Genomic DNA, 16,854 nt, shown 5'->3' with positions numbered 1-16,854 from the left:
TTCAGGTCTAAAACTAATCCCAAAGGTAGATGTAGAGGTAGTGTGCCGACCGCGATCACATCGACTTTGAACCATTTCCCACGCGCATCGTCACCTCATCCTTAGCCAATCTTCGCTTAATCCATATCCCTTGTTTCGAGTTGCAAATATGAGCAACAGAACCAGTACCAAATACCCAGGCGCTGCTACAAGCATTAGTAAGGTACACATCAATAACATGTATATCAAATATACCTTTCACTTTGCCATCCTTCTTATCCGCCAAATACTTGGGGCATTTTCCGCTTCTAGTGACCAGTCCCTTTGCAGTAGAAGCACTCAGTCTCAGGCTTAGGTCCAGACTTGGGCTTCTTCACTTGAGCAGCAACTTGCTTGCCGTTCTTCTTGAAGTTCCCCTTCTTCCCTTTGCCCTTCTTCTTGAAACTAGTGGTCATGTTAACCATCAACACTTGATGCTCCTTCTTGATTTCTACCTCCACAGCCTTTAGCATCATGAAGAGCTCGGGAATTGTCTTATCCATCCCTTGCATATTATAGTTCATCACAAAGCTTTTGTAGCTTGGTGGCAGTGATTGATGAACTCTGTCAATGACACTATCAACAGGAAGATTAACCCCCAATTGAGTCAAGTGGTTGTGGTACCCAGACATTCTGAGTATATGTTCACTGACAGAACTATTCTCCTCCATTTTGAAGTTGTAGAATTTATTGGAGACTTCATATCTCTCAATCCAGGCAGTTGCTTGAAATATTAACTTCAACTCCTGGGACATCTCATATGCTCCATGACGTTCAAAACGTCGTTGAAGTCCCGGTTCTAAGCCGTAAAGCATGGCACACTGAACTATCGAGTATTCATCAGCTTTGCTCTGTCAGGCGTTCATAACGTCCAGCGTTGCTCCTGCAGTGGGTCTTGCACCTAGCGGTGCTTCCAGGACGTAATTCTTCTGTGCAGCAATGAGGATAATCCTCAAGTTACGGACCCAGTCCGTGTAGTTGCTACCATCATGTTTCAACTTAGCTTTCTCTAGGAACGCATTAAAATTCAAAGGAACAGTAGAACGGCCCATTTATCTACAACAACATAGACATGCGAAATACTATCAGGTACTAAGTTCATGATAAATTAAACTTCAATTAATCATATTACTTGAGAACTCCCACTTAGATAACATCCATCTTGTCATCTAAATGATCACGTGATCCATATCAACTAAACCATGTCCGATCATCACGTGAGATGGAGTAGTTTTCAATGGTGAACATCACTATGTTGATCATATCTACCATATGATTCACGCTCGACCTTTCGGTCTCAGTGTTCCGAGGCCATATCTGCATATGCTAGGCTCGTCAAGTTTAACCCGAGTATTCTGCGTGTGCAATACTAGCTTGCACCCGTTGTATGTGAACGTAGAGCTTATCACACCCGATCATCACATGGTGTCTCGGCACGACGAACTGTAGCAACGGTGCATACTCAGGGAGAACACTTATACCTTGAAATTTAGTGAGAGATCATCTTATAATGCTACCGCCGTACTAAGCAAAATAAGATGCATAAAGGATAAACATCACATGCAATTAATATAAGTGATATGATATGGCCATCATCGTCTTGTGCCTTTGATCTCCATCTCTAAAGCACCGTCATGATCACTATCGTCACCGGCTTGACACCTTGATCTCCATCGTAGCATCGTTGTTGTCTCGCCATCTATTGCTTCTACGACTATCGCTACCGCTTTGTGATAAAGTAAAGCAATTACATGGCAATTGCATTTCATACAATAAAGCGACACCATATGGCTCCTGCCAGTTGCCGATAACTGTTACAAAACATGATCATCTCATACAACAATTTATATATCATCACGTCTTGACCATATCACGTCACAGCAAGCCCTGCAAAACAAGTTAGATGTCCTCTACTTTGTTGTTGCAAGTTTTACATGGCTGCTACGGGCTTCTAGCAAGAACCGTTCTTACCTACGCATCAAAAGCACAACGATTTTTCGTCAAGTGTGCTGTCTTAACCTTCAACAAGGACCGGGCATAGTCAAACTCGATTCAACTAAAGTTGGAGAAACAGACACCCGCCAGCCACCTGTGTGCAAAGCACGTCGGTAGAACCAGTCTTATGAACGCGGTCACGTAATGTCGGTCCGGGCCGCTTCATCCAACAGTACCGCCGAATCAAAGTAAGACATGATGGTAAGCAGTATGACTATTATCGCCCATAACTCATTGTGTTCTACTCGTGCATATAACATCCACGCATAGACCTGGCTCGGATGCCACTGTTGGGGAACGTAGTATTTCAAAAAAAATCCTACGATCACACAAGATGTATCTAGGAGAAGCATAGCAACGAGCGGGGAGAGTGTGTCTACGTACCCTTGTAGACCGAGAGCGGAAGCGTTTAGTAACGCGGTTTATGTAGTCGAACGTGTTTGTGATCCAACCGATCCAAGTACCGAACGTACGGCACCTCCGTGATATGCACATGTTCAGCTCGGTGACGTCCCTCAAACTCTCGATCCAGTTCAGGCCGAGGGAGAGTTTCGTCAGCACGACGGCGTGGTGACAGTGATCATGAAGTTCACCGTCACAGGGCTTCGCCTAAGCACTACGACGATATGACTGAGGTGTGTAACTGTGGAGGGGGGCACCGCACACGGCTAAAATATCAACTTGTGTGTCTATGGGGTGCCCCCTGGCCATGTATATAAAGGAGGGGAGGGAAGAGGTGGCCGGCCCAAGGGGGCGCGCCAGGTGTGGGGAATCCTACTAGGACTCCCCAGTCCGAGTCCTAGTAGGATTCCCCTCCTCTTTCCTATTCCAAGTAGGAGAAGGAGGGAAGGAGGAGGAGGAGGAGAGAAGGAAAGGGGGGACGCCCCCCAACCCTAGTCCAATTCGGTTTGGGTGAGGGGGCGCGCGCCACTCCCTGGCCAGCCTCCTCTCTTCCACCACTAGGCCCATGAGGCCCAATAACTTCCCGGGGGGTTCCGGTAACACCCGGTACTCCGAAGCTCATCCAAAATGACCTGAACCATTCGGGTGTCCGAATGTAACCTTCCAATATATGAATCTTTATGTCTCGACTATTTCGAGACTCCTCGTCATGTCTGTGATCTCATCCGGGACTCTGAAGAACCTTCGGTCATCAAATCACATAACTCATAATACAAATCATCATCGAACGTTAAGTGTGCGGACCCTATGGGTTCGAGAACTATGTAGACATGACCGAGACATATCTCCGGTCAATAGACAATAGCGGAACCAGGATGCTCATATTGGCTCCTACGTATTCTACGAAGATCTTTATCAGTCAAACCGCATAACAACATACATTGTTCCCTTTGTCATCGGTATGTTACTTGCCCGAGATTCGATCGTTGGTATCATCATACCTAGTTCAATCTCGTTATCGGCAAGTCTCTTTACTCGTTCCATAATGCATCATCCCGCAACTAACTCATTAGTAACATTGCTTGCAAGGCTTATAGTGATGTGCATTACCGAGAGGGCCCAGAGATACCTCTCCGATACACGGAGTGACAAATCCTAATCTCGATCTATGCCAACTCAAAAAACACCATCGGAGAGACCTGTAGAGCATCTTTATAATCACCCAGTTACGTTGTGATGTTTGATAGCACACAAGGTGTTCCTCCGGTATTCGGGAGTTGCATAATCTCATAGTCTGAGGAACATGTATAAGTCATGAAGAAAGCAATAGCAGAAAAACTAAACGATCATTATGCTAAGCTAACGGATGGATCTTGTCCATCACATCATTCTCTAATGATGTGATCCCGTTCATCAAATGACAACACATGTCTATGGCTAGGAAACTTAACCATCTTTGATTAACGAGCTAGTCAAGTAGAGGCATACTAGGGACACTCTGTTTGTCTATGTATCCACACATGTACTAAGTTTCCTGTTAATACAATTATAGCTTGAATAATAAGCATTTATCATGATATGAAATATAAATAACAACTTTATTATTTCCTCTAGGGAATATTTCCTTCAGTACTTGCTAGTCATGGAGATGGGGAACCTCCTAAAACCCTCGATGCTCGTTATGTGAAAAATATTATGCACTACTTTGATAATCCTGAGAAAACCCCATTCAACTTGATAATGGGAGTAATGTTGGATCAACATGAATACTTTAGGGATTATCGCTTGACTCAAAAAGGAAAACTTTTATGGGATCAAATTGAAATGTTGCAATGGTATGCTTGGAATTTATGCTTTAGATATGATTATACTTGTTGCTCTAAGATTGAAGTTCCACACCTTTCCTATTCATGCGAATTTAATGATAATGAAACCTTGGCTTCTTATGCTAGAGGTTTATATGATTACTATGATATGGAACGAATAGAAGAATTTGGTGCTTTTAAGGGTGCTTATGAAATTGAATCTTTGTTTGAAAAGTTTGATGATTTTGATGATTTAGTTTATAGACCTGAAAATCTTGCTATCCTTAAATATTGCTATGATAATAATAAATATAATTATGATATTGATTTATTTATTCAGAATAACTCCGCTGTCCAAGAAAATACTAATATTTTGCAGGAGTTTATGGAAGAATGGATTGAAGAAACTATGAGCTCATTGGATGAAAAAGATGATGAGGAGAGCGAAGAGCAAAAGGAGTTAGAATGGATTAGCTACCCGTGCCCACCTTCTAATGAGAGTAACTCTTCAACTCATACATTACTTAATTTCCCTTTGTTCTTACCGAAGGATGAATGCCATGATCCCGTTGATATATGATTGCTATGATCCCGTTGATTCTTTTGAAATATCCCTTTTTGATGAACTTGATGCTAGCTATGCTTGTGGCCATGATGCCAATATGAATTATGCTTATGGAGATGAACTTCTATAGTTCCTTATGTTAAAGATGAAATTGTTGCTATTCCACCCACACATGATAGTTCTATTATCGTTTTGAATTCTCCAAACTACACTATATCGGAGAAGTTTGCTCTTATTAAGGATTACATTAATGGGTTGCCTTTTAACGTTGCACATGATGATTTTGATGAGTATAATGTGCATGTGCTTTCTGCTCCTACTTGAAATTATTATGAGAGAGGAACTATATCTCCACCTCTCTATGTTTCCAACACGATAAAATTGCAAGAAACTGCTTATGCTATGTATTGGCCTTTACTTGATGTTCATGAATTGTTCTTGTATGACATGCCGATGCATAGGAAGAGAGTTAGACTTCGTCATTGCTTGATATATGTTGCTTTGTGCTCACTACTAAATGCTAAATCATTGTTAATTAAAATTTGCTTTGATATACCTTGGGATCCGGGTGGATTCATTACTTGAGCACTTTATGCCTAGCTTAATGGCTTTAAAGAAAGTGCTGCCAGGGAGACAACCCAAAAGTTTTAGAGAGTCATTTATTTCTGTTGAGTGCTTTTATATAGTTTAAAAACAAAAATATAGAGGGGAACTTAAAACTTTTCACAAAAGAGAAGCGATTGGAAGTTATGCATTGGAGAAGTGAGGGTCAACCTTGAACACTTGTGTTCATGCTCATGGAAGCAATGTAGAATCTTTCATGAAGATTCTCACAAAAATAATTGTCCCCTTCTACAATTCCATTGTATTATAAAAATAATGTGCCAGGTTTGCCTTGAGGATGATTAAACTTCTGTTTGGTTTGTGCGGTGCAAAACAGAAACTTTGGTTGTAGTGCTTGATTTTACATTTTTTTACTGGAACGTCAAACGGTTCTGAGACTTTTTGCACTGTCTTTCTATACAAAATGTTTATTTTGTCCTAATTTTTCAGAATTTTATGAGTTACAGAAGTGTGGTGGATGTTCAAATCTTTACAGACTGTCCTGTTTTCACAGATTGCTGTTATAGCTTCATTATTTGCATATGTTTGAATTCTTGTTGAAGCCTCCTTGACTTGGGGCCATAGAATTGTGATAACATACAGTGGGTAATGTTTGTTTATAATTATACAATAATGTTACGGCAGTACATGATGGGATTTCATTGCCATATTCACTAACCCCGCAAAAGTTGGGTTAAGTTTTGTGTGGTTGAAGTGTTCGAAGATTGAGGAGGTCTCGATGTGAGGAGAAGGAGGAGAGGCAAGAGCTCAAGCTTGGGGATGGCCAAGGCACCCCAAGTAAATATTCAAGGAGACTCAAGCGTCTAAGCCTTGGGATGCCCGGAAGGCATCCATCTTTCTTCAACAAGTATCGGTATGTTTTCAGATTCGTTTCGTTCATGTGATATGTGCAAATCTTGGAGCGTCTTTTGCATTTAGTTTTCACTTTTCTTTTTTGCACCATGCTGGTATGATATAGTCCATGGTTGATTTATAGAATGCCGATTGCACTTCACTTATATCTTTTGAGTGTGGCTTTTTAGAATGCTTCATGTGCTTCACTTATATAATTTGAAGTTTGGATTGCCTGTTTCTCATCACATAGAAAACCGTTGTTTGTAGAATGCTCTTTTGCTTCACTTATATTTATTAGAGGATGATCTTCTGTAGAAAGAATTAAACTCTCATGCTTCACTTATATCTATTTAGAGAGTCAAAAAGGAATTGGTCAATTGCATGGTTAGTCATAAAATCCTACATAAAACTTATGGATCACTGAATATGATATGTTTGATTCCTTGCAATAGTTTTGCGATATAGAGATGGAATATGTGGGAGGTACAGGTAAATGGTTGTGTTTAGTAAGAATATTGGTGTTAAGGTTTGTGATTCCCGAAGCATGCACGTATTGTCTCTTGTTATGCTATGAAGTTGGAGCATGATTTATTATTGATTGTCTTCCTTATGAGTGACGGCCGGGGACGAGCGATGGTCTTTTCCTACAAATCTATCCCCCTAGGGGCATGCGTAGTAGTACTTTGCTTCGAGGGCTAATCAACTTTTGCAATAAGTATATGAGTTCTTTATGACTAATGTAAGTCCATGGATTATACGCACTCTTACCTTTTTGCAATTTGCTAGCCTCCACGGTACCGTGCATTGCCCTTTCTCACATCAAGACATGGTGCAAACTTTGCAGGTGCATCCAAACCCCATGATATGATACGCTCTATCACACATAAGCCTTATTATATCTTCCTCAAAACAGCCACTATACCTACCTATTATGGCTTTTCCATGGCCATTCCGACATATATTGCCATGCAAACTTCCACCGCTTCCATTTGGTGACTTGAGCATTCATTGTCATATTGCTTTGCATGATCATATGGATGACATAGTAGTTGTGGCTCAGCCACCGTTCATCATTTTTCATACATGTTACGCTAGATCATTGCACGTCCTGGTACATTGCCAGAGGCATTCATATAGAGTCATATTTTGTCATAGGTATCGAGTTGTAATTTTTATTTCTTTTGAGTTATAACTAAATATAAGTGTGATGATCATCACTATTCATTTTTAGAGCAGTACCCCATTGAGGAAAGGATGATGGAGACTATGATTCCCCCACAAGTCGGGATGAGACTCCGTACAATGAGAGAGAAAAAGAAAAAAATAAAAGAAAAAGAAAAAAATAAAAGAAAAAGAAAGAAAGAAAAAGAAAAAAAATATATAAACAAAGAGAGAAGGGGCATTGTTAGTATCCTTTACCACACTTGTGCTTCAAAGTAGCACCATGTTTTTCATATGGAGAGTCTCCTATGTTGTCACTTTCAAATACTAGTGGGAATTTTTCATTATAGGATTAGATGCACACCCACTTAGTTTTCATATTGAGCTTTCATACACTTATAGCTCTTAGTGCATTCGTTGCATGGCAATCCCTACTCCTCACGTTGACATCAATTGATGGGCATCTCCATAGCCCATCGGTTAGCCGCGTCGATGTGAGACTTTCTTAATTTTTTGTCTTCTATATATTTACCCCTATCATCATACTCTATTCCACCCGTAGTGTTATATCCATGGCTTGCGCTCATGTATTGCGTGAGGGTTGAAAAAGCTGAAGCGCATTAAAAAGTATGAACCAATTGCTCGGCTTGTCATCGGGGTTGTGCATGATAAATACTTTGTGTTAAGAAGATAAAGCATGACAAGACTATATGATTTTGTAGGGATAGCTTTCTTTAGCGTTGATATTTTGAAAGACATGATTGTTTGTTGGGATGCCTGAGTATTGATGTCTTTATGTCAAATTATAGACTATTGCTTTGAATCACTTATGTCTCAATATTCATACCATGACTAGACATATGATCAAGTTTATGTTAGGTAGCATTCCACGTAAAAAATTATCTTTTTTATCATTTACCTACTCGAGGACGAGCAGGTATTAAGCTTGGGGATGCTGATACGTCTTTGTCATATCTATAATTTTTTATTGTTTCATGCCAATATTATACAACTTTTACATACTTTTGGCAACTTTTTATATGATTTATTGGACTAACCTATTGATCCAGTGCCTAATGCCAGTTCCTATTTTCTGCATGTTTTTTGTATCGCAGAGTATCCATATCAAACGAAGTCCAAATGCAATAAAATTTCACGGAGAATTATTTTGGAATATATGTGATTTTTTGGAGTTGGAATCACCACAAACGGAGGCCCGAGGTGGGCACAACCCACTAGGGCGCGGTCCCGGAGCCAGGCGTGGTGTGGTGGGTCGTGCCCACCTCGTACGTCGGTTGGAGCTCTACTTCGGGCGCAAGGAAGCTTATACCCGGAAAAAATATCATGTTAAAATCTCAGCGCAATCGGAGTTACGGATCTCCGAGAATATAAGAAACGGTTTTCGGCCAGATCTGGGGAACGCGAGACAGAAGTGAACAGAGAGGGAGATCCAATCTTGGAGCCACTCCCGCCCCTTCGACGCCATAGGAGACCATGGACTAGAGGGGGAATTCTCCTCACCATCTATGGGGAGGCCAAGGATGAAGAAGAAGTAGGGGGGCTCTCTCCCCCTCGCTTCCAGTGGCGCCGGAGTGTCGCCGGGGCAACGATCGGGACGATGATCTACATCAACAATCTTGCTACCGTCAACACCAACTTTCTCCCCCTCTATGCAGCGGTGTAACACCTATTTCCCCCGCTATAATCTCTACTTAAACATGGTGCTCAACTCCATATATTATTTCCCAATGATCTATGGTTATCCTATGATGTTTGAGTAGATCCGTTTTGTCCTATGGGTTAATCGTGATCTTGGTTGGTATAATTTTATATTTTTTTATGGTGCTGTCCTACGATGCCCTCCATTCTTGCGCAACCGTGAGGGGCCCCCGCTGTAGGGTGTTGCAATATGTTCATGGTTCGCTTATGGTGGGTTGCGAGAGTGACAGAATCTTAAACCCGAGTAACTGGGGTATGACGTATGGGAGTAAAAAGGACTTGATACTTAATGTTATGGTTGGGTTTCATGACCTTAAATCTTTAGTAGTTGCGGATGCTTGCTAGGGGTCCAATCATAAGTGCATATGATCCAAGTAGAGAAATTATGTTAGCTCATGCCTCTCCCTCATAAAAAATTACAAGAATGGTTACCGATACTTGCTATCGATTGCCTAGGGACAAATAACATTCTTGTTGATACAAACCCTTTTACTAAACACCTAACTTTTATTATCTTGCAAAGTACTAGTTTTATTCTTGCAAAGTAGTTCTAGCATCACTCCTACAAAATAGTTTCGTACTTGTTTCTGATAAAGCAAACGTCAAGTGTGCGTAGAGTTGTATCAGTGGTCGATAGAACTTGAGGGAATATTTGTTCTGCCTTTAGCTCCTCGTTGGGTTCGACATTCTTATTTATCGGAGAAGGCTACAAACGATCCCCTATGCTTCTGGGTTATCACCTATTATTATTAGTGCTAACCTTTCAGAGCATGAAGAAGAAAGCTTATTGAAAGTTCTAAGGAAGCACCGAGCTGCTATTGGATATACTCTGGATGATATAAAGGGCATCAGCACCACTCTATGTCAGCACAAAATTAATATGGAACCTGATGTTAAACCAATTGTTGATCACCAACGTCGGGTAAATCCAAAAATGAAGGAAGTAATAAGAACGGAAATCTTAAAACTTCTGGAAGCAGGCATAATCTATCCTATATCTGATAGTAGATGAGTAAGTCCTGTTCATTGTGTCCCTAAGAAAGGAGGTATAACTGTTGTTCCTAATGATAAGAATGAACTTATTCCACAAAGAATTATTACAGGTTATAGAATTGTAATTGATTTTAGAAAATTAAAGAAAGCAACTATAAAAGATCATTACCCTCTGCCTTTTATTGATCAAATGCTTGAAAGATTATCTAAGAACACACATTTTTGCTTCCTTGATGGATATTCTGGTTTTTCACAAATACCTGTTTCTCAACCTGATCAAGAAAATACGACTTTTACTTGTCCCTTTGGAACCTATGCTTATAGATGTATGCCTTTCGGTTTATGTAATGCACCTGCTACCTTTCAAAGACGTATCACCGCTACGCGTCGGTCCTAAACAAACAGTTTTTAACCCCTTTCCGCAACGGCTTTCGGAACTGTCGCCAAGTGAGTGTGGGCGATAGGGGGGTCCTTCCCACACGACCCAGAAACCGTTGGGGATATGCCCTCCTGGCACACACGCTCGGCAAAATGAGGTCGTGTGCGACCGGCGAGCACTCAAATATAGAAATACGTACAGCAGTGCTCAAAAAATACAATTATACGAGCGAAATCATTTCCGATCGTAAGTACATCCCATACAGTCAGTCACCACTAAACGTTTTCGTTCGTATATACATACCACACAGTCACTACAAGGAAAACGTTTGCGCAAGGTGGCGTAACGCAAACAGTTTTGAAGAGAATGTCGTGTGTGATTGTTCATTGATCTAAGACGGTTTATTCCTAGAAACTGTGTGCGTTGCCTGAGGTCATCGCCCACGGTGTTTTCTCATTAACTGTTTGCAATAGAAAAACCCAATTAGCAAGCTAATTGGCCAATTAGCAGGCTAATTGCCCTATTATTAATAATCCATTTACTAATCTAATTGACGTTCATATTAAGCACATAATATATTCCATTTCCATATTAAGGAAGCAGGATTTCATAATTGAAATACATCGGAGTACAACATGATATAGCTTCAGCACTCAGCTACCCCATTACACAACTGCACCAGCAACAAGTTTCACATGCAACATCTAGAACCTTTCGAAATTAGCATCATAGACGGTACATAGAGAGATGCATCTCATCTGGAAAACTGCTGAAGCGGAAGGCGAATATTGAGCCTTCATTCATGTTGAAGGTCTTTGCAACTTTAGGCCAGTGCCTATGGATCATTAACCGTCCATCCTTCGACCTCTTCAGGAACACTTCAATATTGAACCGTGGGTGTTGTATGAAAACTTTCCTCACCTCCTGACCACAAAGGTGGTTTGAGAGGTAATCATGAGTGAACCCTGAAAACAAGGATGTGCATAAATATCTTCTCTATATTGGAAACGGGGCAAAGGAATAAAAAAAGGCAAGGTATAATAGTTAGTACCTGTGGCACCCCGGCTCAGAGCAACCGGTTTAGCTTGCATTGCCAGCCTAGAGATCAAGTCTTCTGGCAATACACAGCAACATGGTACAGAAACAACCGCTTTATTGATCCTAGCGGATTACATAAGTCTGATATTACATCAAGATACGAGGCCAAGCGGCACACACGGTGCTGCTGGACAGTATGTACATTATTTAATGAATATGGCGGGGGCCTCGATAACACAAACTACGCGGCAGCGGAAGAACGATGAAGTGGAAACTCCATAGCACAGGGACACCGACGTGGACACGGCCTAGACACGAGATGCGCTACGATGCGAACCGACTTGCCTGAAAGCTGGCATAACACGCCAGGTTAGTACATTGAATGTACATGCAAGCTCACAACAAACATAAGCATGATGATAGACAATATCATGACAATTAATCATATTAATGCAATGCAAGAAGTACTATAGATGCAATGCAAACGATACGTGCACCGAGTCTCTCGGACTCGCTTCCCAGACGGTTACCTCGTAACCCAAACGGTGACCTTACCGGGGTCATAGCTGAAACCAACAACTCATGAACAACTCTCGAGTTCATGAATCGCTCGAACAACAATGCATCACAACAATCGTTTAGTTTTCAACATTAATTTTAAAAGTTGATCCATGGTATATGACTTACTCACGAGTTATGCCCATTACCGAGGACGCGGCTATCGATAGATTAACTACACTCTGCAAAGGTAGCGCACTTTACCCACACTACGGAACCCTGGCCTCGCATTCCCATTCGGGTGGACCAAAGCATTCCGACGAAACCCTCCCTTTGTTGTGGCACTCTCCCGGCTACTCTGACCAACTCCCTCTCAGGGCTAGGTCTTGGGTGTCCTCGTGTCTACCAAAGACACCAACGGCCAAGGTCGTGGCAAAACAGTCCCAAACGGGGACAAGGTACCATAAAAACAAAAACGAGCACACAAGGTTATATCTGCTTACCGGGCCAGGGTATGTACGCCCATAACCTTCCCTCGCGGGAGGCACCGGTGGGATGCACAACAAAGGACCGAATCAAGACCTTCCCACAAGGTAAATGTGGTCACACTGAATAAAAACCCGATTCAGTGGCACCATGATGTAATCAACATCATATTCAAGTTGAACTTAATCAAGTCTAACTTTGGCAAAAACTTTTTATAAAATAACCATGATACTATGTCGTAACCATGCAACTAACTGACATGCAAGCAAACAACTCAAAGACATGGATCAAACTTAACAACATAATTATCTTGCAATACTCAGGATCAAAACTCCTCTGGTTATAACTCATTTTACATATCAAACAATATTTTTATTAGTTCATCATTTAAATGCAAATATTACTTAATAAAAGAACTATCATTAGTTTTCATAGCAATATAACTAGTGCAAGGTCTTACTCTACTTAACCAAACAAGCTCATGCATTCAACCAGTAACTAAAACAAGCATATCAAGCATGATAAAATAACTAACAATTAACCAAATTTATTTATCAAATTTTAAATGCAAATAAGAACTCATATTCATGTAGAAAATCATAGATATTGAAATAACACCATCCAAATGCTGGTGTGGCTTGCCTTAGTGTAGAGGAGGATCACACCCCTCCTGGTTTGCTTCAAGACAAGCTTCTCCTTCTGAAAAGAATTTAAAACCACAAAAAACAATTATCAAAACCCATTCTGAAAATCACCAGAAATTCTAGACAGCAAGGAAAAATCCACCTTTTGGTGTGCTGCTAGAGCTTTCTGAAACAAAGACAATGCAAAAAAGAAACAATTCATTTGGACTTATGGTTTAGAAATGGTGGCTAGTCAATGTTTAGTCAAATTTCTGAATAAATTTGACTTAAACAGAATTCCTTGGGGGTGACGTCGAAGGCGTAAAGCGGGAGTGCGCCTCCACTCGTACCGCTTCGGGCACGAGTGGTGAGGCTGACACTAGGCCCCGCCCGTCAGGAGAGAGATAGGGGGATCGAGATCAGAGAGGGGCGGCATTTCGCTGGAGCTCACACCGGCGACGAGGGGGTTTGGGGCTAGGCTAGAGGGATATGATTGAAGCTGGGTTGGTGGCGCACCTGCCCATACCCGTGGCTTGGCTTGGGGTGGCCGGAGCTGCTCGCGGTCAAGCTCGCAAGCCTCGGTGGCGGACGGGTTTCGTCGGAGTGGTTGAAGACGGCGGCTAGGGGCGGCTCCGAGGGCTCAGCGGCGTCCAGGCAGCACCAACAGACCCCCAATGCCCTGCCCTACCAGCTGCTTGAGCTCGAGGGGCACCGGAGATCGGTGGCCCTGCTGTGGAGGTCGCCGGAGTTCTCTGGTCGGGGCGACGGCCAGAGGCCTGCCCGACCAAGCTGTGGCCCGTCTACGTGTTCGTGGAGGTGGTGTGGAGTGGTGCGTGGCTAGGAATGGAGGAGGGGGTCGCGACGAATAGCCGAAGCGAGGGGGGGACGTGTCGCCATCGGAGCTCTCTGGATGCGCGGTGAACGGCGACGATAAGCTCCAGTGCGAGGGGGCAAGCACGCAGCGTCAACGCAGGAGCTGCCCACGCTCGCGGACGAGCATAGGAGGCGGTGGGAGAAGCGGACAAGTGCACGCGTGCACTATGGCTTTTGGCCGCGACGTGCCCGTGCTTGCCGCGGCATCTCCGGCATCGGCGAGTGCCAGGGAGAGGTCAAGGGCGATGGGTCGGGGTCGGTGGCGTGGCGCGGCAGGCGTCGGCGAGCGCTGGAACGAGCACGCGCTGAACAGAGAGGAAGGCGCCATCTAGAGCGCGTCGAGACGCTGCCAGGCACCGTCTCTTCACACGGTCACCACGCTGGCATGATCAAGACGATGCCCAAACGCTGCCAAACCTTGTCTACGCATTCGTCCATGCAGTTGTTTAGTCTAGGAAAGTTGATAGTTCATACCTAGGCCGACCAGATTTGACTCTACTAAGCTGGAAAGTTTCTGACCAGAAACTTGGTCGCCAAGTTAAGAAACCTTCTAGAAGGCCATTAGGGCTGATCTCCTCGGGTATAGGTTTTCTTAGGAGGGTGTTTAAGCTCAAGAAAGATCAGGGCCAAAAGATAAAGGAAAAATGTACTTGTTGTACAAACTAGAACTTTGGGCCAGAAGAGAAATGATTTTCTATAGCAAAAATATTACAAAAATTCATGCAATATTTATGCTTGGGAAGGTGTGCCAAGGTCCAAAGAATATGCAGGATTTATCTCAGATTTTTGGGAGCAAGGAAAATCGGGGTTGCTTTGGAGCACAAGTTTCTGAATTGAATTTCAAAGAGAAAATGAATATTTTTCTTTTATGAAAAATATTCATTTGATTATTTTGAGGATTTATTAGGGAAATATAGTTGAATGAGGAGTAGATAGGTCATGTGGGTGAATGTCAAGGATATGCCCAAGTGACAAGTCCATTTGAAATGATTCCAAAACCCAAATCAAAGCAAGGCAAAAACCAAGTCCGGAAACAAAGAGAAGGCAAGTCCGGAAAAAAGAGATAAGGCAAAATCCAGGCTGTCACAAACCTCCCCCACTTAGGATGAATCTCGTCCTCGAGATTCGTTTGCTTGGGAAAACAATTCTGGGTATGCAGTCCTTAAAAATTCCTCTCTTTCCCAGGTTGCTTCCTCTTCGATGTGATGCTCCCACTGAACCTTGTAAAACCTTATTTCTTTGCTGCGAGTGACCCGTTTTGTCTGATCAAATATTCTGATTGGCTTTTCCTCATAAGTCAAATCCTTAGCCAATTCTAGCTCTGCCATATCAGTCCACTTCTCCGGTGGTGAGATGCATCTTCTCAGCTGCGAGATATGAAACACATTGTGTACTTCTGACAGCTCCGGTGGTAATTCTAACTGATATGCAATTGTTCCGACTCTGGCCATGACTGGAAATGGACCGATGTATCAGGGTGCCAATTTTCCGCGGGTCTGAAACCTCTTGACTCCTTTCATAGGGGTGACTCAGAGATATACGTGTTCTCCGGGTTCGAAACTGATCTGACGGTGTTTGGCATCATAGTAGCTTTTCTGTCGTGATTTGGCCAGCTGTATTCTATCTCGGATTTCCTTGACTTGCTTCTCCGCTTCGAGCATTAAATCAGTCCCGAAAATACGGCTGTCTCTGGTTTGAGACCAGTTCAATGGAGTGCGGCATTTCTGGCCATATAGAGCTTCATAAGGTGACATCTTTAAGCTGGTCTGGAAACTGTTGTTGTAGGAAAACTCGGCGTAGGGCAGACAGTCTTCCCACTTGGTTCCTTGGGCCAATGCACATGCCCGGGGCATAGCTTCGAGTATTTGATTTACTCACTCAGTGTGTCCATCTGTCTGGGGATGATACGCCGTGCTGTACTTCAGAGCTGTCCCCAAAGCTTGATGTAGTCGGGACCAAAATGCGGAGGTGAAGAGAGATCCCCTGTCGGAGGTGATAGTCTTAGGTACTCCATGCAGAGTGATGATTCTTGACACATACAGCTGTGCGAGTTGATTTGCACGGTATGTGGTCCGGATGGGAAGGAAGTGTGCCACCTTTGTTAAGGTATCCACTGTGACCCATATTGCGTGGTTTCCTGGATGACACCTTGGTAATCCAGTGATGAAATCCATGCAGATATCATCCCATTTCCATTGGGATACCAGCAGAGGTTGAAGGAGTATGGTGGGTTTTTGGTGTTCCGCCTTTACCTTGTTGCATATATCGCAACAAGCCACAATGTATGCGATGTCTTTCTTCATTCCGTCCCACCAGAATACCTGACGAAGGTCTTCATACATCTTGGTACCACCGGGGTGAATTGAGTATGGTGCTTCATGTGCTTCTGCCAATATCTTCTTCTTCAGAATCCCTTGATTAGGTATGCAAAGCCTACCTCGGAACCTCAGCGAACCTCTTTGATACCTAGAGAAATTCGGTGCATGCCCTTGGTGCATCTTCTGGAGATATATCTTTAGTAACTTGTCATATGCCTGAGCACTGCGGATTTCTTCTTTGAGAGTAGGGGTAACTTCCAATATGTTGGCAAGATGGCCATCGATGATCACCAAATTGAGCTGAGTGATTTCTTTATAAAGCTCAGGAGGCAATGAATCCATGAGAGCATTAAGGTTGGCTGGTTTGCGGCAGAGTGCATCAGCCACTACATTAGCTTTACCCAGGTGATAATTTTCCCGAGATCGTAGTCCTTAACCAACTCGAGCCATCTTCGCTATCGAAGATTTAAATCGGGCCGAGTGAATATATACTCGAGACTTTTGTGGTCGGTAAATATCCGGC

This window comes from Triticum aestivum, chromosome 7D (assembly GCF_018294505.1).
Source record: "Triticum aestivum cultivar Chinese Spring chromosome 7D, IWGSC CS RefSeq v2.1, whole genome shotgun sequence".
NCBI classification, from domain to species: domain Eukaryota; kingdom Viridiplantae; phylum Streptophyta; class Magnoliopsida; order Poales; family Poaceae; genus Triticum; species Triticum aestivum.
Note: the sequence above shows the minus strand (reverse complement) of the source record.